Source organism: Pleuronectes platessa, chromosome 7 (assembly GCF_947347685.1).
Source record: "Pleuronectes platessa chromosome 7, fPlePla1.1, whole genome shotgun sequence".
Classification (NCBI taxonomy): Eukaryota; Metazoa; Chordata; class Actinopteri; order Pleuronectiformes; family Pleuronectidae; genus Pleuronectes; species Pleuronectes platessa.
Window position 1 is genome coordinate 19,598,207 of NC_070632.1, and position 24,691 is coordinate 19,622,897.

General features: G+C 40.5%; 1 long non-coding RNA gene, 15 other non-coding genes and 1 pseudogene across 16 annotated transcripts; 16 read left to right on the forward strand and 1 right to left on the reverse strand.

Annotated features, from left to right (window-relative positions):
- Nucleotides 1-1,899: 1,899 nt before the first annotated feature.
- LOC128444878 (uncharacterized) lies at nucleotides 1,900-9,930 on the forward strand. The gene is made up of 6 exons (XR_008339196.1): nucleotides 1,900-2,063; nucleotides 7,761-7,824; nucleotides 8,107-8,176; nucleotides 8,417-8,452; nucleotides 8,858-8,964; nucleotides 9,257-9,930. It is a non-coding gene; the product is annotated as an uncharacterized LOC128444878 (long non-coding RNA).
- Nucleotides 3,669-3,809, forward strand: LOC128445343 (U4 spliceosomal RNA). The gene has a single exon (XR_008339424.1). It is a non-coding gene; the product is annotated as a U4 spliceosomal RNA (small nuclear RNA).
- Nucleotides 4,265-4,405, forward strand: LOC128445284 (U4 spliceosomal RNA). Its single transcript, XR_008339368.1, has one exon. It is a non-coding gene; the product is annotated as a U4 spliceosomal RNA (small nuclear RNA).
- On the forward strand, nucleotides 4,895-5,035 carry LOC128445273 (U4 spliceosomal RNA). Its single transcript, XR_008339357.1, has one exon. It is a non-coding gene; the product is annotated as a U4 spliceosomal RNA (small nuclear RNA).
- On the forward strand, nucleotides 5,691-5,831 carry LOC128445355 (U4 spliceosomal RNA). The gene has a single exon (XR_008339435.1). It is a non-coding gene; the product is annotated as a U4 spliceosomal RNA (small nuclear RNA).
- A 397-nt stretch (nucleotides 9,931-10,327) lies between the features above and the next one.
- On the reverse strand, nucleotides 10,328-11,065 carry LOC128444155 (trypsin-1-like; annotated as a pseudogene).
- A 7,706-nt stretch (nucleotides 11,066-18,771) lies between these two features.
- LOC128445195 (U4 spliceosomal RNA) lies at nucleotides 18,772-18,911 on the forward strand. Its single transcript, XR_008339283.1, has one exon. It is a non-coding gene; the product is annotated as a U4 spliceosomal RNA (small nuclear RNA).
- A 408-nt stretch (nucleotides 18,912-19,319) lies between these two features.
- Nucleotides 19,320-19,459, forward strand: LOC128445196 (U4 spliceosomal RNA). Its single transcript, XR_008339284.1, has one exon. It is a non-coding gene; the product is annotated as a U4 spliceosomal RNA (small nuclear RNA).
- A 408-nt stretch (nucleotides 19,460-19,867) lies between these two features.
- LOC128445197 (U4 spliceosomal RNA) lies at nucleotides 19,868-20,007 on the forward strand. Its single transcript, XR_008339285.1, has one exon. It is a non-coding gene; the product is annotated as a U4 spliceosomal RNA (small nuclear RNA).
- Nucleotides 20,008-20,415: 408 nt separating this feature from the next.
- On the forward strand, nucleotides 20,416-20,555 carry LOC128445279 (U4 spliceosomal RNA). Its single transcript, XR_008339363.1, has one exon. It is a non-coding gene; the product is annotated as a U4 spliceosomal RNA (small nuclear RNA).
- Nucleotides 20,556-20,963: 408 nt separating this feature from the next.
- Nucleotides 20,964-21,103, forward strand: LOC128445308 (U4 spliceosomal RNA). The gene has a single exon (XR_008339392.1). It is a non-coding gene; the product is annotated as a U4 spliceosomal RNA (small nuclear RNA).
- Nucleotides 21,104-21,511: 408 nt separating this feature from the next.
- LOC128445315 (U4 spliceosomal RNA) lies at nucleotides 21,512-21,651 on the forward strand. The gene has a single exon (XR_008339399.1). It is a non-coding gene; the product is annotated as a U4 spliceosomal RNA (small nuclear RNA).
- Nucleotides 21,652-22,059: 408 nt separating this feature from the next.
- Nucleotides 22,060-22,199, forward strand: LOC128445198 (U4 spliceosomal RNA). Its single transcript, XR_008339286.1, has one exon. It is a non-coding gene; the product is annotated as a U4 spliceosomal RNA (small nuclear RNA).
- A 408-nt stretch (nucleotides 22,200-22,607) lies between these two features.
- On the forward strand, nucleotides 22,608-22,747 carry LOC128445199 (U4 spliceosomal RNA). The gene has a single exon (XR_008339287.1). It is a non-coding gene; the product is annotated as a U4 spliceosomal RNA (small nuclear RNA).
- A 402-nt stretch (nucleotides 22,748-23,149) lies between these two features.
- LOC128445200 (U4 spliceosomal RNA) lies at nucleotides 23,150-23,289 on the forward strand. The gene has a single exon (XR_008339288.1). It is a non-coding gene; the product is annotated as a U4 spliceosomal RNA (small nuclear RNA).
- Nucleotides 23,290-23,697: 408 nt separating this feature from the next.
- Nucleotides 23,698-23,837, forward strand: LOC128445296 (U4 spliceosomal RNA). The gene has a single exon (XR_008339380.1). It is a non-coding gene; the product is annotated as a U4 spliceosomal RNA (small nuclear RNA).
- A 408-nt stretch (nucleotides 23,838-24,245) lies between these two features.
- LOC128445307 (U4 spliceosomal RNA) lies at nucleotides 24,246-24,385 on the forward strand. The gene has a single exon (XR_008339391.1). It is a non-coding gene; the product is annotated as a U4 spliceosomal RNA (small nuclear RNA).
- Nucleotides 24,386-24,691: the final 306 nt, after the last annotated feature.

Sequence of the window (24,691 nt, forward strand, 5' to 3'; positions counted from 1 at the left end):
GTCCAGCAGTGCCATCAGCTCAGAACTGGCAGAGACCAGTAGGACCCATGTACACCCATCTACTGTCCGGAGAAGTCTGATCAGAAGTGGTCTTCATGGAAGAGTTGCAGCCAAAAAGCCAAACCTCCGACATGGAAACAAGGCCAAGAGACCTAACTATGCACGAAAACATAGGAACAGGGGTGCAGACAAATGGCAGCAGATGCTCTGGACTGATGAGTCAAAAGTTGAAATATTTGGCTGTAGAAGAAGGCAGTTTGTCTGCAGGCAACACTGAAGCATGGTGGAGGTTCCTTGCAAGTTTGGGGATGCATTTCTGCAAATGGAGTTGGAGATCTGGTCAGGATTAATGGTATCCTCAATGCTGAGAAATACAGGCAGATACTTATCCATCATGCAATACCATCAGGGAGGCGTATGATTGGCACCAAATTTATTCTGCAGCAGGACAACGACCCCAAACATACAGCCACTGTCATTAAGAACTATCTTCAGCGTAAAGAGGAACAAGAAGTCCTGGAAGTGATGGTATGGCCCCCACAGAGCCCTGATCTCAACATCATCCAGTCTGTCTGGGATTACATGAAGAGACAGAATGATTTGAGGAAGCCTACATCCACACAACATCTGTGGTTAGTTCTCCAAGATGTTTGGAACAACCTACCAGCCAAGTTCCTTCAAAAACTGTGTGCAAGTCTACCTAGATGAATTGATGCTGTTTTGAAGGCAAAGGGTGGTCACACCAAATATTGATTTGATTTAAATTTCTCTTCTGTTCATTCACTGCATTTTGTTAATTGATGCATACTCGTGAACCATTTTTTGATTCGTACAGAAAGTATTTTGAGTATTTTAAATACAAAATTACTCCACTCTAAAGTATTTTGTTACAAATTACATTAAATTTTTTATCGGCCCTATCAAATACAAATTACAAAATACTCAAAGTACTTGAAATGCGTATTTCAAATACAAGTAATAGAAATACTGCCCATCTCTGGTTTTAACAAATACTGAATGTGTATAGGGCAGTGTTATGAAAGGCAATGTATTACACAGTGTGGAGCTAAAGTAAAAGTAGGAAATTTAAGAGTTTAGAATTCTTATGTTAAAGCATGGTTCATTAATATGCGTTTCCCCTCCCCTTAACCTGAAGATCCTCCTAGCTTTCCTACTCCCAATAATAACCTGAGTTAAACCCTGATACCAGCTAAATTGACCTGCAGGGCCTGAGGAAAACTGTTGATGTCAGACCTCTTTTAACCTATTTTTAAACCAGGTAGCAGAAACTAAGCAATTTCGATATTATTTAAGCAAAAATGCCATTGATTTTCTGGAACTAGCTACTCTCATGTGAATATTTTCTCTCTCTCTCTCTCTCTCTCTCTCTCTCTCTCTCTCTCTCTCTCTCTCTCTCTCTCTCTCTCTCTCTCTCTATTTATTACAGCATAAGAAAAGCAGCATCTTCGGGTTTGTAAGTGTCAGACACCAGAATCAGAGAATGGTGAACATTTCTCACTGTTTATGACATTCTAAAGACTCAACCATTATCACTAAACAGTTAATTAACAAAATAAATAAAGTGAAACCATTTACGTAATAAATCTAAATATAGTAACAACCGGCAGGCTGTAATTTTAAGCTACCTCAGTGGTACAAATGAGCGAATAATGGTGGTATTAGGAAGAACTAAACAGGCTAATAGTAAATATAGCACCTTAGAGTCGCGAGCCTGTAGTTACCCGCCTTTACCAGCCTTTACTTAATTGGAAGTCCGGCATGTTTCTTATCCCAACCGCTAGGGGCGCTAGTTGCAACATCGTGTAAAGGAAGGGAAAACACTCGCTTTGCAATTTCTGCGCCGGCGGCCATTTTCTTTCTCGAAACGGATCAATGGGGGCCACTGCTGAGGCGTCGCCCTGACAGGTCCCGACCAGATGGACCACTTCTCACCCTGGACGCTTTTAGTGGATTAATTTCCCTGTTATTTAGGACACAACACTTTGAACAACGAGGACTATTTTCCATTGTCTAACTTCTTCAAAAGACTTGTTAAGGAGCAGGTGGGTAGTTCAATCTCCTGTTAATGTGTGTTGGATGGGGCGTTGTAAAATTACCTGACAAAATTTAGAGCAAATGTCCTTGTAGCTCTGTCATTGTGTCTCATGATTAAATATGATATCACATACAATATTCGTATTTTATTTTGTTATCAGCTTAATATTTGCGGTCTAATAAAAACTTAATTAAATTCAATCCCATCCCTTGTATATTCGGTTACTTTTCAAATACGTTTTCCCTCATGGGGGGAAGTAGAGAAGGGATTTCCATGTGTATCCTGCCATCTGGTGGTGGTTCAGTGTCATAGCATGGATGAGGGAGCCAATGGTGATGAGCAGGAGTTACTTTTCAGGACTCTTAGTGATTTTAAGTCTGAAAGACAATCGCTGCCTATTGTTGTTACACCTATTTTCACCATTAACCCCCGTTTTTGTATGTTAACCCTCCCAAGATGATCAAGATGTTTCGATTAAAAACCAATCACGCCCGACACTCTCAACAACAAAACAATATACATATTTATCGGCTTATCTGTGTATTAATCGAGCGTAAATACAAACTTTTATTCAATCAAAAACTTTAAATGAACTTTCCTGCATGGGGAAAATGGAGCAGGATGTCCTCCACTGTACTGCCCCCCTGCTGGTGGTTCAAAGTATTGTCCAGCCCACATCAGGTGATCAGGAGCTATTTTTCCAACTCATCTTCAAATTGCGACCCATTTTTTGTGCGTTCAAAGGACAATCGTTGTCTGATGTTGCAACACATAGACAAGTTCTTGTTTCTGACCTTTCAAACCAAGCGCTTGTATGTAAACTCTCCTAAACAAGAACATCAGATCATGAATTAATCTCTCCCCACATTATTATATACAAAAAAATGTATCTGCGCTTTGCTTGTCTGCTTGTCTGCTCTATAGTCCATACAGTTGGTGATTCATTTAATTCCATTCAGTATTCATCCGGTTACTTTCCCTCGGGGAGTAAGTGTCCTCCTCGATGCTACCCCCTGGTTGTGGTTTAGTGTCATAGCATTGTAGAGGGAGCCATGATGAGCAGGAGCTACTTGTCATGTCTTTAAAAACGCGTTTCCTCGACGAATATTTCTGGATTTGCGTTTTGAGCATGTAAGCTTTTTGTGTGTATATATTGCACAAACACTGAATTGTGTTGCAAAGCCTGGTGTTTCTTTGTTTAACCACCCGAAACAGGAACTTGCGATTAGAAAATATAAAGGAATAACCCTCGACATTCGCATTTATTCGAGATAAACATGTGTACTTATTTACGTTACCGACCTATCTGCGTAATCACTGTGCTTTCGAAAAACTTGCATTACCTGAACTAGAGGAAATAAAGTATTGAGTGACGTCACAATGGGGACAGGGAGCTCCAATCCCGTGATGCATTGCGCCTTGGTGGACCGTGTGATAAATGTAAGGTTAAATCTAACGAACAGAGCAAAAATACAGCGAGCAATGGTACCGGTGAGGTTAATACGGTCGGTTGTGCGCAAAGGAGCCTATGATGCCACCGAAAAGACCCATAGACCATAAGTTAACTACGTGTGTATCAGAATCACACACTGACGCCGCTCGTTGCTGCTCTAGCTTTGCGCAGTGGCAGTATCGTAGCCTATGAGGTTTATCCGAGGCGTGATTATTGCTAGTTGAAAACTTTACCCAATACCCCGCCTAGACGACTTGAAATATAGTCGGCGACGGCAATTTTTGTCGGTCTCTAAGGAGACTCCTAATTCTGTCAAAACAAAAACATTAATGAACGAGAAAAGAGGATAGGTATGACCACATGTCTTTACTCACATCTTCAAATATAAATGATTATTTATGCTCACTAACGATATGTATCAGGATTAACAAATATGAATCCTTCATTTATTTAGCTTTCTAAAACACGACCAGTTCTTTACTAAACAAGCGACTGACTTTTGGTTATAAAGTCACTGATGACACGCTCGAGTCTAAACTGTTTTTTATTATACCCCTCTTTAGAGAACCCTACACAAAGACGTACAGGGCTTGACGTCATCTACAGTGGCAAACTCTTTTAGTTTAGTTTTTTATTTATCTGGTCGTCTGCTGAAGACTTCACACGTCACTGCTACATTAAACCACATGTGCTTAAAACCATAACAGAGAGGTGTGCGGATCGGACTCAGATGATGTTTAAAGTCATATGTCGTCAGCTTTGCGCAGTGGCAGTATCGTAGCCTATGAGGTTTATCCGAGGCGTGATTATTGCTAGTTGAAAACTTTACCCAATACCCCGCCCAGACGACTTGAAATATAGTCGGCGACGGCAATTTTTGTCAGTCTCTCAGGAGACTCATATATCTGTTGAAACGTAAATACTACTAAATGCATCAAGAACAGTGATATGACCACGTGGTTTGTCTTATAACTTCGATATATAAATATAAATGTCTTATTTCTGTTCACTAACGACATGTATCAGGTTTAACAAATATGGATCCATTATTTATTTAGCTTTCTAAAACACGACCAGTTATTTACTAAGCAAGCGACTGATATGTGGTTATAATGTCACGAATGAAAGGGTCCAGTCTAAACAGATTTTTTTAATTTACTCCTCCTGAGTTTAGAGAACAGTAAACAAAGACGTACCGGGCGTGAAGTAATTTACAGTGGTAACGTCTTTAAGGGGGGAAAAGTAGTTGTTACGTGTGTGTTTCTTGGTCTGGTCGTCTGTTGAAGACTGCACACGTCACTGCCACATGAAACCGCTTGTGCTTGAAACCATAACAGAGAGGCGTGCGGAGCGGAGTCAGATGGTGCTGAACGTGATTGATCGTCAGCTTTGCGCAGTGGCAGTATCGTAGCCTATGAGGTTTATCCGAGGCGTGATTATTGCTAGTTGAAAACTTTACCCAATACCCCGCCTAGACGACTTGAAATACAGTCGGCGACGGCAATTTTTGTCGGTCTCTAAGGAGACTCAAAATTCTGTGAATACATAAACATAGTTTAACCCTACGCTAAAGTCACACCGTATTGTCTCACCGATGAAATCAATGTACTCGCAACATTTATCCCTGGATTAACAAATAATAACACTGCCCTTAGCTTTTGCTTTCTAAACACGGTCGATGCTTTGATGAAAGGGTGAAAACGAGTGTGTTATTTTAGTCCGGCAGAGTTTTGGGAGCCCTAATAAAAGACGTACCGGACGTGACGTCGTTTCCAGTGGCAACCTCTTTCGCTTTAGTTTTGTATTCATCTTAAGTTACATGTGTGTGTTTCTTGGTTTGATCGTTTGTTGAAGACGTCACTCATCACACATCACTACACGATTCTACCATCGACGTAAATCAAAAATATGTGTATAAAGGTTGAATGGTTTTAGAGCTGTTAAGGACACTTCAGAGCTTTCCATTACTCAGCTCCTCCTCTTTATATAACCTGTAGAAGAATATATGTATATTATTAAGTCCCTATTGCTCCTTATATGGGTTTTATCTTTGTATGTATAGTTCATATTTCAACATAATGATATTTTATGAAGTTGTTCACATGAAACCATACGTGCTTAAAACCATAACAGAGAGGTGTGTGGAGCAGAGACAGTTTGTGCTGAATTAATTATATCGTCAGCTTTGCGCAGTGGCAGTATCGTAGCCTATGAGGTTTATCCGAGGCGTGATTATTGCTAGTTGAAAACTTTACCCAATACCCCGCCTAGACGACTTGAAATATAGTCGGCGACGGCAATTTTTGTCGGTCTCTAAGGAGACTCATAATATTGTATTAAAACCATAATTCATTATCTATTGCGATTCCTATATCCTAAAGTACGTGTGGAGCCGATCATTTTTTCAAAGGCAGACTGTCGCTAGATCACTTGTCCCAATGGATATTTATAATATTTATATTCTCCCATTGTTTAATACAGTTTCTTCGTAGGGACGGTGGCTGCGCGCAGTCAAAGCACAGATTCACTCGTAGAGCGAATTGAAGTGAAAACCAAACCGCACTCGATCATCTAGCACAGGTCACCAATAGGGAGACCGTGGTCCGGTCCGGGCCCAGACGCAGCTCTATACTGGCCCAGAGGCAGCTCTATACGGACCCAGGTCACTTATTAGATTTTGACCGAGCGTTTCTATTTTAACCAGCGCAAACTTTCTCGTATTTACGGTAGTCTCATTTTAATCTGTGCAGTTTTTTCGTGTTTACGGTAGTCAATCCTGGCAGCAACTGGTCGCGTTTACTTCTCTCAGTAAACAAGAAAAAGTGGGAATGGAGAGAAAAGGAGTGTTAAAGCTGTTAATATTGGTTTGGATGAATTTTCTTCTAATATTAAGCACTTCATTTTAAGACGCCTGTTTCTAAAGCTTTATTTAGATTTTAAATGCAAAACTTATTTTAGTTGAAACAAGAAAATAACAGCGATTTAAGTACTTAATTATCCTCCAGTTCCATGTAAAATGTATAATAAAACACAACACTTTGAACAACAAGGATTATTTCCCCTTGTTTAACTTCTTCAAAAGACTTCTCAAGGAGCAGGTGAGTAGTTTAATCTCCTTTTAATGTTGGATTGGGCATTGTAAATTTGCCTGGCAACATTTACAGCAAATGTAATTGTTGCAAACTCATCACTAAATATTACATCATAAACAATATCAGTTGAACTCTTTTCCTTATTGCACTCGAGGAAAAACTTAAATCCCATCCCTTGTATATTCAGTTACCTTTATAATACGCTTTCCTTCACGGGGGAAGTACAGAAGGGAGGTCCTTGTGCATACTGCTCTCTGGTGGTGGAACAGTGTCATAGAATTGTTGAGGGAGCCATGGCGATGAGCAGGAGCTACTTTTCAAGATTCTTAGTGATTTAAAATATAAAAGACAATCGCTGCCTATTGTTGTTACACCTATTTTCATAATTTAACAAGATATTTCGATTAAAAACCAATCACAACCAACACTCTCATGAACATATTTATTGGCTTATCTGTGTAGTAATCGTGAGCAAGTACAAACATAAATTTAATCAACCAATTCAAATGAACTTACCTATATGGGGAAAGTGGAACAGGATGTCCTCGACTGTACTGCCCCCTGCTGGTGGTTCAGTGTCAGAGCATTGTCAAGGGCACATATGATGATTAGGAGCTACTTTTCCGACTCGTCTTCAAATTGCGACCCATTTTTTTTTTTACTGTATTAAACACCAGGAGAATATTCGCAGACTATCCACTGGCAAATATGAAAAACTAACAGTCTCTCTTTGATTGCAAAGAATGATTCTACATAGAAGAAAGAAGGTTGGAAGCACGAAATACAATACAATATTGATTCTTATCCTACAAATTTACTTTCGTCAGAAGGATGGTGGCTGCGCACAGTATAAGCATCGATTTAACCAGATAGCAAGCTGAAGTGGGAAAAAACTCAGCAATGATCATCCAGCGTATGTAATGCATGGGTGTGAATCAGTACTTTTACTGGAGTTGTTTTTAACAAACACATCTGTATCTTTACTATACACTTTACTGGCAACTTTGATATTTTTTATCAATGGGGTTAATACATTCTTGCCCCTCCTCCTCCCTCCATTTCAGCTGCAGCTCAGAGTTCTTTCTCGTGTTTTTTTTATGTGCTTGAACAAATTTGTGGTGTTGCCACAATAGTGAACAGCGTTACTTGTCATTTACAGCTTTGAAATAGCTCCAGATGGCTGCTCAGGGTGTGCACCGTGGTGAGCTGTGGGTAGCCAAAGTGTGAGTAGTCTGCATGACCGCGCAACTCATGACATTAGCAAACACAGTAGTGGAGAGGAGGTAAGAGTAGGTATATATGCACTCATGACAAGATAATGTGTTAAGACAGCTCTTTTGCACTCTGTGTGGATACAGAAGATAGAAACAGATTCCCTTTTTATCGATTCTATTGTTGCCAGAATAAATCCTCACAAAGAGTACAGAGTATTTGTTTTATCGATATGTAAAATTCAACTTCAAATTCATAATTGTCTGACAATGAATTTTATTTTGTCTGTGCAGAGTAAGCAGCTTTGATGATGAGGACTCCTGTTATCCTGAAGATCATTTTGACTGATGGCAGCCCTCAGAGGTTGACTTTCTTCAATATGAGCTTGTGCAGTATTACAACATGTGAATCTCCTACTACTACAATACTAAATCACATGAGCTAAATTACCTGCCCGAATCATAGTTACTGGTCAAAAGTTGAAATACTTAACACTATCTTATATCATTGAGTTATAAGACACCCATTGTTTTTGTGGTTAATATTTAATATAATTAGTCTGAATGTGTTTGCATGTTGACCCTGTGATACGCTGGTGACCAGTCCAGGGTCTACTACACCTCTTGATCAATTTCACAGGTAAATATACAATGTCTATGTTTTTCCATCTGTGGCAGTGTTTCTCCTTAAAGCCTTTACAACTAATTGTCATAAAGTGAATGACAATTGATAATTACATTTCATTGAACTTGAACTACAGAAATGAGAACACATTGACCAATAAACAAGGTTATACATTTACATTCCCTACCAAACCACCCACAACAGTTGTATGAACAATTTATTAATCTATACCCTTGATAATTCTTGTCCCAGGTGGAATGCCTCTACCAGAATTACTTTGAAGTCTTCATATGATCTCATAGGTTGAACAGGGAAGGTGATCGTGCAACAGATGGATAGCATATCCTGTGTTCCCCAAAATCTAACTGTCAGTGATGATTGAACTTCACATTCAATTTGAAACGCCTTGTGTTCTTGCAGGACAGGAACATGACGTTGCCCTGTTATCCACTGCAGAAATGATTTTGGAGACAATGAGGGAGGTGCAGCTTTCTCAATCCCCGATTCAGTTTCATCTGAAATTAGAGGTAATACAGATCGATTGTAACATTTGAACTACTGCACGATATGGAAAAAAGCAAGAGGAAGCCAGTTTTTTTGCATTTAGTGGTCATTTTGGCCACGGTCACACGGTGTGACCGTGGCGCGGCGTCAAATTGTGATTACACGCCATTAAATCACGATGGTTTGGACCATGAATCCTTTGATGCTGAGCCGTAAACAAACAACTCCACTCCTCCAGTTACAGTGTTCAACGATCAAAGGAATCTTTATGTCTTGCAAAGGTGACGTCTCTCTCTCTCTTTTTCTCTCTCTCAGAATTGGACATTTCCTCAAACCTTGTAAACATTGAGGTACGGCGAAGGTTCATCCTTCGCCAGAGGAGACAATGTTGTCATAACTCCACTGTGCATTGTCCTATCACCACCAAACTTCTGTCTCATGATCAAAGTCCAAGCCTGAACAGCCTATGTGTCAATATTTCCTGATTCATTATACATTTTTTTTCAGGCAAAATTATGCAACACTTCAAAATGCATGTGCTCAGGCCAGCTCAGTGCTGCTTTGCAGTCCAACATTTTTTTGAAATTGTATTTATATTTAGAGCCTGAGCACTGACAGTGAGAGTCCCTATTGAAATTGTAATGATTATTATTAATAGGGCCCGAGCACATGCATTTTGAAGTGTTGCATCGTTTTGCCGGATTTCTGTTCCCCGGAGTGAGTAGTAACTATACAAGTGTTTTTATGCTGAGTAGTACTCCACATACTACTATACTGATATGTATGTGTACAGTGGGTTCCCTTTAATATGATACAGATCCATAGATACTTTTGATGTGGTGGAATTTAATTTCGATTGATTGTTGATTCATAAAAAATATATTTTGGATTCTGTTTTGCAACGTCAGCTGTTCTGAGAGGCCGATGTTTGCTGGAAAAAATTATAAAACAATATTTTATAAATGGAAAGGGTTGACACCACTTTTATATTTTCCTCTGTCATCATTTATTCCAGGTTATGGTTAACAGTTTTAGAAAACTGTTTCTGGGTTTGGTTTTTATTTGTTCTATTAATTTTGCTGTTGAGTTATGTGATGTTTGTCAATAATTCTACAAAAATATAATGTAAAGAGACTTAAAAATACCAGGTCATACATTTCCTATACTTTTCCAATGATAGTAAGTCTTTATTTATTTTTTCAAAGGAACCAGACATTCATCTCTAACTTCAGTGTGTTTGACTCTTCTGTAATTGCACTGATTTACAATACACTTATAACAAGGATGTGTTCAACAACTATTTTCTGTAGAACACTTAAAGAATTTCCTCTGTGAAATTATGGCACAAAACAAGACTCAATATTCTGCTTTGAAAGATTTTATTTGTCAAAGTGTCCAGTGCAAAAGGAGGATGAACAGCAAATGATGTTGAGCTGCTCGGGCACAGCTGCTGGGCAGAGCCATAGTCTTCACGTACTGGTTGAGGGTGGCGGGCTTGCTCAGCTTGATCAGCATGATGTCGTTGTCGATGTTCCAGGAGTCGTAGTTGGGGTAGCGAATGACACGGGAGGAGCTGACATATTGTGCAGTTCCCTCATTGACCTTGATGTGGTGCTCACCCATACGCACCTCCACGCGGCTGCAAAGGAGAGAGATGGCTGTTTTGATTTTGACTTTCTTGATGCTGTTTAAACACAATGATTCCTGCATGAAAACCTTGTCTTGGAGAAATTTACGACTTGTAGCAGTGAGCAGCAGACGAAACCCAGTTCTCATTGACCAGGGAGCCTCCACAGAAGTGGTAGCCAGAGTTCAGAGACACCCGATGGGCCTGGGAATAAGGCGTGCACTCATACCCTCTGACGAACTTGTCGTCCTCCAAGGCAACTGAAAACACATGATGGGCAACGTAAACCTGTTAACTTCTGTTCTTACTATAAGAAGAAGAATTGGCTTCTATTAGAAAGCAAGTCAATTAGACACTTACAAGCAGCTCCGATGAGCAGAAGGAAGACCAGAGACCTCATGGTTCAAGTTGTGATCGAGTTGATGACAGGACTTCACCAAGATCCTGGGTTTATATCCACAGGCAGGTGAGCTGCCCTGCTCTCTGGTAATCCTCATTGGTCGGTGATGAGCCAATCCCTGCTGCTGGATGTTGGGGTCAAGTGAATGATTTCCAGAATTACTTAGAAGTAAAACACTGCATTAAAAAAGTAAGAATATCTTTCTTGTCAGCAAATTGATGTTGTTCTAATCCTTAACCATGCAGTGGTTCAATATGTCTTGTATGTGTTGCATGATATCAAAGAATCATCACTTGATATACACTCCTGATCAAAATCTTAAGACAAGTTAAAAAATTGCATGAATTTGCATTTTGCACTGTTGGATCTTAGGAAGGTCTAAGTAGAGCTTCAAAATGCAAAAAGAAGAAATGGGAACAAGAGACCAAAAGTTGTGAGCAGGAAATTTATTGAAAACAACAATTTAACTAAAATAGGCTGTTCATCAGCTGATCAAAAGTTTAAGACCACAGCCTTTAAAAGCCAAAATCTGTGCAAAAATTTGGATTCCATGTCATTTCCTGTCAAGTAATCACACTGTGAAGATCTCTTGATGGCAAAGGCAAAAAAGCTCACCGTCTTTGAACGTGGTAGGATTGTTGAACTGCATAAACAAGGCCTCTCACAACGTGTCATCGCTGCTGAGGTTGGACGCAGTAAGGCCGGGTTCACACCGGACGCGGAAGCGACGCCGACGCGTGGCGTAAGCGCTAATCCCTGGCGCACCGGCGCTTGGCTGGTCACACCGGACGCGGTAGCGACGCCGAAGCGCCGCGCATTACTAATAATATCACATACTTCTGCTGTTATCAGTCTGCTGTAAAAACGGCATTTAATCATTTTTTTCAAGCATATACTTACTTGTTGCTCCAACATTAACTGCAACAGCGTCCCAACATGTGTCTTTTTTGGTGTTGTCTTTATACAACATATGCTGAGATTCAACAACTCAAGTTACTTTTCCACTTCAATTATTAATTTAATGTCATCCATGTTGAAGAACTTCTCCGCTGTTAGCTCCGTTAAATGTCGGGTGTCGAGGGTAAATTACGTATTCTCCACTCAAGCCTATGTGGAGAATACGTAGCCCCCCCCCCCCCCCCCCGCACCTCTCTCTCTTGTATCTTTATCACTGCTTGTGTGGCTGTAGTGGATGGGCAGAGGGGGACATTTAATAATGTGGTTGGTAAAAGTGGTAAAATTAAAACTCCAGGACAACAGAAGGTGAATACAAAGTAAGGGATGCATATTTGATAATTTATATCATATAAAATATGTCATCATATCGTTTAAAATCATTTTTCAGTTTGTTTCCTTTCGCGATACGCTCGTGTCAAGCAGAAAAAATAGACTCGACGCCGAAACGATCGCTTCACAGCGCTAGGCAGCCGCAGCGTGGCGAGCGCTTCAGCGTCCGGTGTGACCGGCACAAAGGTTTAACATGGGAGTGGATGGGAGCCAGAGGCTTGGCGCTGCGTTTACGCCACGCTTCGGCGTCCGGTGTGAACCCGGCGTAAGACAGTCATTTTGCATTTCTTAAAAGATCCTCAGGGTTATGGAACAAAAAAATCAAGTGGTAGACCCAAAAAAATCTCACCGGCGCTGAGCCGGAGGATCCGAATGGCTGTCCGTCAAGACACGGGACAATCCTCGTCCCAAATTAAGGCCATTACTGGTGCTGACTGCAGCCCAATAACCATCAGACGGCATCTGCGAAGGAAAGGCTTCAAAAACAAGAAACGTCTTCAAAGGCCACGTCTCCTTCAACGCCACAAAATTGCCCGTTTAGACTTTGCAAGGGAGCACCAAACATGGGACATTCAAAGATGGAAGAAAGTTTTATTCTCTGACGAGAACAAATTTAACCTTGATGGTCCTGATGGCTTCCAACGTTACTGGCATGACAAGGAGATGCCACCTGAGATGTTTTCTACGCGGCACAGTGGAGGGGGCGCCATCATGATCTGGGGTGCTTTTTCCTTCAATGGAACAATGGAGCTCCAGGTTGTGCAGGGGCGTCAAACAGCAGCTGGCTATGTGTAGATGTTGCAGCGGGTATCCCTCATGACTGAGGGCCCTCGTCTGTGTGGTAACGACTGGGTTTTTCAGCAGGACAACGCTCCAATTCACAATGCCCGTCTGACCAAGACGTTTTTCCAGGAGAATAACATCACTCTTTTGGACCATCCTGCGTGTTCCCCTGATCTTAATCCAATTGAGAACATTTGGGGATGGATGGCAAGGGAAGTTTACAAAAATGGACTTCAGTTCCAGACAGTGGATGCCCTTCGTGAAGCCATCTTCACCACTTGGCGCAACATTCGCACTAGCCTTTTGGAAACACTTGCATCAAGCATGCCAAACGAATTTTTGAAGTGATCAACAATAATGGTGGAGCTAATCATTACTGAGTCAGTTTTTGACACTTTAATTTCTGTTTTAGGAGTTTTTTTTAGCTGTGGTCTTAAACTTTTGATCAGCTGATGAACAGCCTACTTCAGTTAAATTGTTGTTTTCAATAAATGGCCTGCTCACAACTTTTGGGCTCTTGTTCCCATTTCTTCTTTTTGCATTTTGAAACTCTACTTAGAACTTTCCTAAGATTCAACAGTGCAAAATGCAAATTCATGCAATTTTTTAACTGGTCTTAAGATTTTGATCAGGAGTGTATGTCATCTAAACAATGTTTTAGTTTGAGCCTGTTTTTGGTTGTGTTATCCCTGATGACTAATAACTATCACAGCGCAGTTAAATATTATCTAATAATATGTGACTTTTTTTTTTTGACCACATGTGATGTGTTTCATTCACTTGTCAGTCAGAGATTATTCATTCTCTTAGAGATTAAATTGAGAGATCGATTACATTTTAACAGCAACGTTTACGAAGTGATTGACACCACTTTTTAACCAATACAGACATTTTTATTTATTTATTCAACGTATAACTTATTATAATTATTATTATTCAGGCAAATGAATTGGCTTTTTGAGGGCTTTAACATGCTCAAATTCTTACCCAAATTTGTAGAAAGTTAGAATGTGGTGAAAATGTACGTATTCTTGAGGAATTTTCAATAAGCGTCGCAAAATGGCTCAATGGTGCCCCCGAGACCCCCGGAACATGTTCACATTGACCAGTCTTCACAAAAATCGATACATGTGTATCATGACCAAAAAAACCAAATTATTTGGGTGCAATTGGAAAAACACAACAGGAAGCCTGCTATTTTGTATTTAGTGGCCATTTTGGCCATATTCCACATCTTTACTTTGAGGTACTTGTACCAGGGCTTTCATCAGATTAACTTCAAATTGAAGTTGAACTCCAGTTCCTTGATAATCCTGCAGCTGATTCATCAGTTCTCTCCTCCTATTCCTTTTCTGTGCCTCTCTTGCTGAAGTGTGCTTGGCACACAGAAATGAAGAAATCTGCATCAGCCTGTCAAATGAAAGCAGATGACCCATTACCACAATCCAGTGTTCAGTATATATATAAAGATTCAATATAAAAACAACCTCACACCAAAACCTCTTGAGAATAATCCATTGTTTTTGACCTTGTAAATGCTGTGATATACAGTTCATTGTTGTCCTATTGCTATGTATATCAACCACAATGTAAAGTTGCTAATTTTAATGAGGATTTATCTAATTTGTATTATCTTTATATTTTGGGAATGTGCACAGTCATATAAAAACACCTACATGTTGCACTGAAAAGTGCATTCTCGGGGTTCGGATTATGTGGCAAAGCAGTAATCAAGTGATTACTAATAATTTATTAATCAGTAGGTAACATTGACCTTGCGATCATACTTACTTCTAACACTGATCCTGGCATATCCCCAAGTAATGTTGATGTTTGTCGGGTTTGCGATCCCATTTAAGTGATACTCTGGGGCCGGTATTTCAAAATGATCCGACAGGATTAATCCACCTGGATTGGATTAAATCCTGATCAGATCCTAAAAACGGGTATTTCAAAGCAAATCTGATCCTGAAGATTCAGATTCAGATTTGGCAATCCAATCCTGCCTTTGATCCGGATTAAAAGCTGCTGTTGAGTATTTCAAAACTTAAGTGGGAAATCTGGATCAGTTTGATCCTAAAAATCAGGATCACCCTGATCCCACCTCAGAGGTGGATTTGAGGGAGATTACATGTTAAGATTTGAACAGTTGAAGTGTAACTGCTCCCAAAGTTCTTTTTTTAATACAACTAAGCTTCACTGCTGTTTGATCAATGTTTATTTCCTTTTCACGTTCCTTTTTTTTTTCTGCAAACATGCACGCTGTTCACTGCAATGCTTTAACAAATCGGCGTCAGAAGTGCAACACAGAATAAACATTACACTACTGCGTGTAAGTGACATTACAAACTCCAATTAACAAGGAATTATGAAGGAAAAACAATGTGATTTATTAAACAAACAGTGTTAAACTATGCAGTATACATTTCAGTCTTTTAACTGCTTTTCCAGCAACTGAATTCTTAACTTCACTTCTTCTTGTTTAAGAAGTGTTAGTTTGATTTGTTCATTTGTTAGAATTATTTGTTGCTGAGCCCGTTCCGTTTCCACCTTCAGTAGTTCATTGTAGCCATCCCCCTTCTCAGCTTGCCTTTTGCGCTTACATGGTGGTGGTGGTGCCGATGGATTCCACATCTCCTCCAAGACAGGGCTCTGGCTTGTGCTGGGCTCTTCAAATGCCAGCTCCACAGGGGTGAGGGTGACCAATTCAGCAGACAGGTTCAGAGATTCCGTGGGGTCGATTGACTCCCCTGTACCAGCTGGCAGTATTCCAAACAAGGCTTGGGAACTCTCACCTCCTATGATGTCCAAAACCGTATCAGTGAACTCCCCACGTTTTATGGACTTGCTCCCTGTTTGGGGGTTTTTCGCCTCAGAATGGTCCTTCGTAGCCTTTTGCTTTAAGTTTTTCCACCTAAGCCGAACCTGCTCAACACTCCGCCGTTGGCCACTACCAGTGGCATTAATTTGCCTTGTTATGTCGGCCCATATTTTATTTTTTACTTTTGAGGACAGAGAACTCTGTCCAGGACCACTAAAACCTCCAAAAAGGGCCTGGTAATTGGCACGAACACCCTCCAAAAGGGCCGTTGTCTCTGCTGTTGTGAAATTACTTCCTTTATTATTCTCCATGTTGTCTGAGAAAGCCCTATCACTAAGGAAGGCCTTAAATACCATAAAGCTAAATTGAAAGCAGGTGAGAAAGAACAGGTCACAGACTTTAAAACTGGGCTCGTTAGGTCAATGACCTTTGCTTCTGCAACATGACATCCATAGTACATGTCCTGCGGCACCGTCAGAGACGATACAAGCCTCGTCAGTATGTCCAACGAGGTAATTTCATCGAGCAGTACTCAAATGATGAGCTTTATGCACGGTATAGATTTCGAAAAGAGAAGATATTTTGTATATATGTGAAATTCTTCGCCCACATCTTCAACGTCCTACAAGAAGGAGTCATGCCTTACCTGTGGAGGAGCAGGTGCTTATTGCCCTACGTTTCTTTGCCTGTGGATCCTTCTATGAAGTCATTGCAGATGGCCTGGCTGTGACAAAGTCTACAGTGGGACACGTCATGCATTCAGTGGCAGCAGCCCTGGCTGGTCTAATTCACCAGTATGTGAGATTTCCAGATACTGAGGAAGAAATAACACAAACCAAGAGAAAATTCTTCTCAATTGCCAGGATGCCTAACACTATTGGTGCCATTGACTGCACCCACATACACATTCAGGCACCCCATGAAAGAGAATGGGAATTTGTCAACAGAAAGGGACGGCATAGTATCAACGTGCAGCTCATAGGGAATGCTGACCTTAAAATAACCAACTGTGTTGTGAGATGGCCTGGTTCTGTACATGATGCACGGATTCTAAGAGAAAGTCATCTCTACAGAAGACTGCAACAAACTGCGCCGGATGGTATCCTCCTGGGTGACAGTGGCTACCCACTTCTACGGTGGCTTATGACCCCCTTTGCTACTGTCACATGTGACCCACAGCAGAGGTATAACAATGCACACAGCGCAACAAGGGGAACAATTGAGCGTATCAATGGTGTTTTAAAACGCAGATTTGCCTGCCTGAACTATCTTCGTGTGGAGCCGAAGCAGGCCTGCAATATAATATCTGCCTGCATTGTTCTTCATAACATTGCCCAATTGAGAAGAGTTCCTCTGAATGAAGACATCCTGGACAGACCACCACTTGAGGCAGAAGTACCACAGCTGCAGCCACCACCACCACCACATCAAGCAGATGAACCAGCAGGAAGAGCAGTTCGAAATGCCATGGTTAATTTGTATTTCTCTTGATCCTCATTGATAAGGTCTGGTGCTTTTGTTTAACAAAACTTCGATTTGTATGTTTAAGTTTGAATATGAATGCCTTATTTAAGTAACATTTTTTTTTGTTAAGTTACCCACTGATAAAGGCCTCCACTGATACTCTGTCAAATGTTTTTATTCACATGCATTCAGCACACACACTTAATTTTCATAGCCAAAGCTCAAAAAGTAATGCCATTTGGAGCAAGTCTGTGCAAGTCTCTTCCCACAGACATCTGTAAAGAAAATCTAATATTAAGGTTTTAGGGCTGTCCCCTTTGTTAACAACTGTTTCCTAAAAAGATATGTACAACACATTTTAAAATCTACACACAATGCCTTGCGAGTGAATGCATTCAAATGGACTGTGGACCGCGACATACAGACGCTAGCCTATTTACTAGCTTGTTAGCTCCTTAACACAGGAGTCAATGGAGCAGCGTTAGCTCGCGTTAGCGCGAACTCTGCTTAATTAGAGAATGCCGAGCTCTTCTTTCAACTTTGTGCTGATTTACATAATTGGTTAACTCAATATAATGATTGCCTTTCATCTAGTCTGAGGACGCATCAACACTGGCTAAGATTATACTTTAATTCAGAGACAATAGTTGAGCTAGCTTCTCCTTTTTCTGTAAAATGTTGGCTCCATTTCCTGTTTCCTGTCTGTGATCCAGGGGGCGGGACGGATTTGGACATCCCAATCTGCCGGTATCAGGATCACTCTGATCCAATCCAGCAAAGTTTTGAAATACCGGGATAGATCAGGTTGATCCGTGGCTGAGGACAGGGGGATTTGGTTATCCGGATCATTCTGATCTGGATTACAAGTTTTGAAATACCGGCCCCTGAGGTGGGATCAGGGTGATCCTGATTTTTAGGATCAAACTGATCCAGATTTCCCACTTAAGTTTTGAAATACTCAATAGCAGCTTTTAATCCGGATCAAAGGCAGGATTGGATTGCCAAATCTGAATCTGAATCTTCAGGATCAGATTTGCTTTGAAATACCCGTTTTTAGGATCTGATCAGGATTTAATCCAATCCAGGTGGATTAATCCTGTCGGATCATTTTGAAATACCGGCCCCTGGGTATTTGGCCATGATCACACAAGCCATACAGCTTCAAGCCATCCCTTATCTGAAGCAGAATTGGGAGCAACTTCCGGTTTGCATGGAGGACAACAGAACTGTTTTTGTAACAAATCACATGCACACACAAACACACGTGTACAGACATAAACGTGGTTAATCACAGAATACTTAAACTTATGGATTTCCCGGAGAAGGTAATGTTATTTGGGAATGCAATGAAACCAAATTTTATACTTTGGGGTCCAATATGCACTGACAAACCCTAGCACAGGGTTGTGCAGATGTTTTATACCATCCCTCTGCAAATCAGCCTCTTTATCCCTTCGCAGTGGCAGTATCGTAGCCTATGAGGTCAAACCGAGGCGTGATTATTGCTAGTTGAAAACTTTAACCAATTCCCGCCTTGACGACCTGAAATATAGTCGGCAATGGCAATTTTTGTTGGTCTCTCTAGAGGCTTAAGATTGTGTGAATAATACAACTGATGAACCAACTTGTTGGGTTATGCTGTGTGACCACCAGTGAATCTCTTAACAATACAATACTAAAGTACATACGACAAATTACTTTCCGCTCTTGTCCAAAGCAGAGTCACTGGGGCGACATTGAAATAATTAGCCCCACCTACCGAACTAAGTACAATCACTTAAAGTATTAAACATCATCTGTTTATCCCACTTAAACATCTATTTTTTTCTATCTCAGTTAAATTGACCTGACTATTAGTGAGCAAACACGACGAGTAACAGTATAACCACCTCAACATAACTGGTTTCACTTACTTTGGGGTCCAATATGCACTGACAAACCCTAGCACAGGGTTGTGCAGATGTTTTATACCATCCCTCTGCAAATCAGCCTCTTTATCCCTTCGCAGTGGCAGTATCGTAGCCTATGAGGTCAAACCGAGGCGTGATTATTGCTAGTTGAAAACTTTAACCAATTCCCGCCTTGACGACCTGAAATATAGTCGGCAATGGCAATTTTTGTTGGTCTCTCTAGAGGCTTAAGATTGTGTGAATAATACAACTGATGAACCAACTTGTTGGGTTATGCAGTGTGACCACAAGAGAATCTCTTAACAATTCAATACTAAAGTACACATGCCAAATTACTTTCGAGTGTTGCCCAAACCATAGTCACTGGGGCGACATTGAAATAATTAGCCCCACCTACCGAACTAAGTACAATCACTTAAAATATTAAACATCATCTGTTTATCCCACTTAAACATCTATTTTTTTCTATCTCAGTTAAATTGACCTGACTATTAATGAGCAAACACGACGAGTAACAGTATAACCACCTTAACATAACTGGTTTCACTTACTTTGGGGTCCAATATGCACTGACAAACCCTAGCAAAGGGTTGTGCAGATGTTTTATACCATCCCTCTGCAAATCAGCCTCCCTATCCCTTCGCAGTGGCAGTATCGTAGCCTATGAGGTCAAACCGAGGCGTGATTATTGCTAGTTGAAAACTTTAACCAATTCCCGCCTTGACGACCTGAAATATAGTCGGCAATGGCAATTTTTGTTGGTCTCTCTAGAGGCTTAAGATTGTGTGAATAATACAACTGATGAACCAACTTGTTGGGTTATGCTGTGTGACCACCAGTGAATCTCTTAACAATACAATACTAAAGTACATACGACAAATTACTTTCCGCTCTTGTCCAAAGCAGAGTCACTGGGGCGACATTGAAATAATTAGCCCCACCTACCGAACTAAGTACAATCACTTAAAGTATTAAACATCATCTGTTTATCCCACTTAAACATCTATTTTTTTCTATCTCAGTTAAATTGACCTGACTATTAGTGAGCAAACACGACGAGTAACAGTTCAACCACCTCAACATAACAGGTTTCACTTACTTTGGGGTCCAATATGCACTGACAAACCCTAGCACAGGGTTGTGCAGATGTTTTATACCATCCCTCTGCAAATCAGCCTCTTTATCCCTTCGCAGTGGCAGTATCGTAGCCTATGAGGTCAAACCGAGGCGTGATTATTGCTAGTTGAAAACTTTAACCAATTCCTGCCTTGACGACCTGAAATATAGTCGGCAATGGCAATTTTTGTTGGTCTCTATAGAGGCTTAAGATTGTGTGAATAATACAACTGATGAACCAACTTGTTGGGTTACGCAGTGTGACCACAAGAGAATCTCTTAACAATTCAATACTAAAGTACATACGACAAATTACTTTCCGCTCTTGTCCAAAGCAGAGTCACTGGGGCGACATTGAAATAATTAGCCCCACCTACCGAACTAAGTACAATCACTTAAAGTATTAAACATCATCTGTTTATCCCACTTAAACATCTATTTTTTTCTATCTCAGTTAAATTGACCTGACTATTAATGAGCAAACACGACGAGTAACAGTATAACCACCTCAACATAACTGGTTTCACTTACTTTGGGGTCCAATATGCACTGACAAACCCTAGCACAGGGTTGTGCAGATGTTTTATACCATCCCTCTGCAAATCAGCCTCTTTATCACTTCGCAGTGGCAGTATCGTAGCCTATGAGGTCAAACCGAGGCGTGATTCTTGCTAGTTGAAAACTTTAACCAATTCCCGCCTTGACGACCTGAAATATAGTCGGCAATGGCAATTTTTGTTGGTCTCTATAGAGGCTTAAGATTGTGTGAATAATACAACTGATGAACCAACTTGTTGGGTTATGCAGTGTGACCACAAGAGAATCTCTTAACAATTCAATACTAAAGTACACGTGCCAAATTACTTTCGAGTGTTGCCCAAACCATAGTCACTGGGGCGACATTGAAATAATTAGCCCCACCTACCGAACTAAGTACAATCACTTAAAATATTAAACATCATCTGTTTATCCCACTTAAACATCTATTTTTTTCTATCTCAGTTAAATTGACCTGACTATTAATGAGCAAACACGACGAGTAACAGTATAACCACCTTAACATAACTGGTTTCACTTACTTTGGGGTCCAATATGCACTGACAAACCCTAGCAAAGGGTTGTGCAGATGTTTTATACCATCCCTCTGCAAATCAGCCTCCCTATCCCTTCGCAGTGGCAGTATCGTAGCCTATGAGGTCAACCCGAGGCGTGATTATTGCTAGTTGAAAACTTTAACCAATTCCTGCCTTGACGACCTGAAACATAGTCAGCAATGGCAATTTTTGTTGGTCTCTCTAGAGGCTTAAGATTGTGTGAATAATACAACTGATGAACCAACTTGTTGGGTTATGCTGTGTGACCACCAGTGAATCTCTTAACAATACAATACTAAAGTACATACGACAAATTACTTTCCGCTCTTGTCCAAAGCAGAGTCACTGGGGCGACATTGAAATAATTAGCCCCACCTACCGAACTAAGTACAATCACTTAAAGTATTAAACATCATCTGTTTATCCCACTTAAACATCTATTTTTTTCTATCTCAGTTAAATTGACCTGACTATTAGTGAGCAAACACGACGAGTAACAGTATAACCACCTCAACATAACTGGTTTCACTTACTTTGGGGTCCAATATGCACTGACAAACCCTAGCAAAGGGTTGTGCAGATGTTTCATACCATCCCTCTGCAAATCAGCCTCCCTATCCCTTCGCAGTGGCAGTATCGTAGCCTATGAGGTCAAACCGAGGCGTGATTATTGCTAGTTGAAAACTTTAACCAATTCCCGCCTTGACGACCTGAAATATAGTCGGCAATGGCAATTTTTGTTGGTCTCTCTAGAGGCTTAAGATTGTGTGAATAATACAACTGATGAACCAACTTGTTGGGTTATGCTGTGTGACCACCAGTGAATCTCTTAACAATACAATACTAAAGTACATACGACAAATTACTTTCCGCTGTTGTCCAAAGCAGAGTCACTGGGGCGACATTGAAATAATTAGCCCCACCTACCGAACTAAGTACAATCACTTGAAGTATTAAACATCATCTGTTTATCCCACTTAAACATCTATTTTTTTCTATCTCAGTTAAATTGACCTGACTATTAGTGAGCAAACACGACGAGTAACAGTATAACCACCTCAACATAACTGGTTTCACTTACTTTGGGGTCCAATATGCACTGACAAACCCTAGCAAAGGGTTGTGCAGATGTTTTATACCATCCCTCTGCAAATCAGCCTCTTTATCCCTTCGCAGTGGCAGTATCGTAGCCTATGAGGTCAAACCGAGGCGTGATTATTGCTAGTTGAAAACTTTAACCAATTCCCGCCTTGACGACCTGAAATATAGTCGGCAATGGCAATTTTTGTTGGTCTCTCTAGAGGCTTAAGATTGTGTGAATAATACAACTGATGAACCAACTTGTTGGGTTATGCTGTGTGACCGAATCTCTTAACAATACAATACTAAAGTACATACGACAAATTACTTTCCGCTGTTGTCCAAAGCAGAGTCACTGGGGCGACATTGAAATAATTAGCCCCACCTACCGAACTAAGTACAATCACTTAAAGTATTAAACATCATCTGTTTATCCCACTTAAACATCTATTTTTTTCTATCTAAGTTAAATTGACCTGAGTATTAGTGAGCAAACACGACGAGTAACAGTTCAACCACCTCAACATAACTGGTTTCACTTACTTTGGGGTCCAATATGCACTGACAAACCCTAGCACAGGGTTGTGCAGATGTTTTATACCATCCCTCTGCAAATCAGCCTCTTTATCCCTTCGCAGTGGCAGTATCGTAGCCTATGAGGTCAAACCGAGGCGTGATTATTGCTAGTTGAAAACTTTAACCAATTCCCGCCTTGACGACCTGAAATATAGTCGGCAATGGCAATTTTTGTTGGTCTCTCTAGAGGCTTAAGATTGTGTGAATAATACAACTGATGAACCAACTTGTTGGGTTATGCTGTGTGACCACCAGTGAATCTCTTAACAATACAATACTAAAGTGCATACGACAAATTACTTTCCGCTGTTGTCCAAAGCAGAGTCACTGGGGCGACATTGAAATAATTAGCCCCACCTACCGAACTAAGTACAATCACTTAAAGTATTAAACATCATCTGTTTATCCCACTTAAACATCTATTTTTTTCTATCTCAGTTAAATTGACCTGACTATTAGTGAGCAAACACGACGAGTAACAGTATAACCACCTCAACATAACTGGTTTCACTTACTTTGGGGTCCAATATGCACTGACAAACCCTAGCAAAGGGTTGTGCAGATGTTTTATACCATCCCTCTGCAAATCAGCCTCCCTATCCCTTCGCAGTGGCAGTATCGTAGCCTATGAGGTCAAACCGAGGCGTGATTATTGCTAGTTGAAAACTTTAACCAATTCCCGCCTTGACGACCTGAAATATAGTCGGCAATGGCAATTTTTGTTGGTCTCTATAGAGGCTTAAGATTGTGTGAATAATACAACTGATGAACCAACTTGTTGGGTTATGCAGTGTGACCACAAGAGAATCTCTTAACAATTCAATACTAAAGTACACATGCCAAATTACTTTCGAGTGTTGCCCAAACCATAGTCACTGGGGCGACATTGAAATAATTAGCCCCACCTACCGAACTAAGTACAATCACTTAAAATATTAAACATCATCTGTTTATCCCACTTAAACATCTATTTTTTTCTATCTCAGTTAAATTGACCTGACTATTAATGAGCAAACACGACGAGTAACAGTATAACCACCTTAACATAACTGGTTTCACTTACTTTGGGGTCCAATATGCACTGACAAACCCTAGCAAAGGGTTGTGCAGATGTTTTATACCATCCCTCTGCAAATCAGCCTCTTTATCCCTTCGCAGTGGCAGTATCGTAGCCTATGAGGTCAAACCGAGGCGTGATTATTGCTAGTTGAAAACTTTAACCAATTCCCGCCTTGACGACCTGAAATATAGTCGGCAATGGCAATTTTTGTTGGTCTCTATAGAGGCTTAAGATTGTGTGAATAATACAACTGATGAACCAACTTGTTGGGTTATGCAGTGTGACCACAAGAGAATCTCTTAACAATTCAATACTAAAGTACACATGCCAAATTACTTTCGAGTGTTGCCCAAACCATAGTCACTGGGGCGACATTGAAATAATTAGCCCCACCTACCGAACTAAGTACAATCACTTAAAATATTAAACATCATCTGTTTATCCCACTTAAACATCTATTTTTTTCTATCTCAGTTAAATTGACCTGACTATTAATGAGCAAACACGACGAGTAACAGTATAACCACCTCAA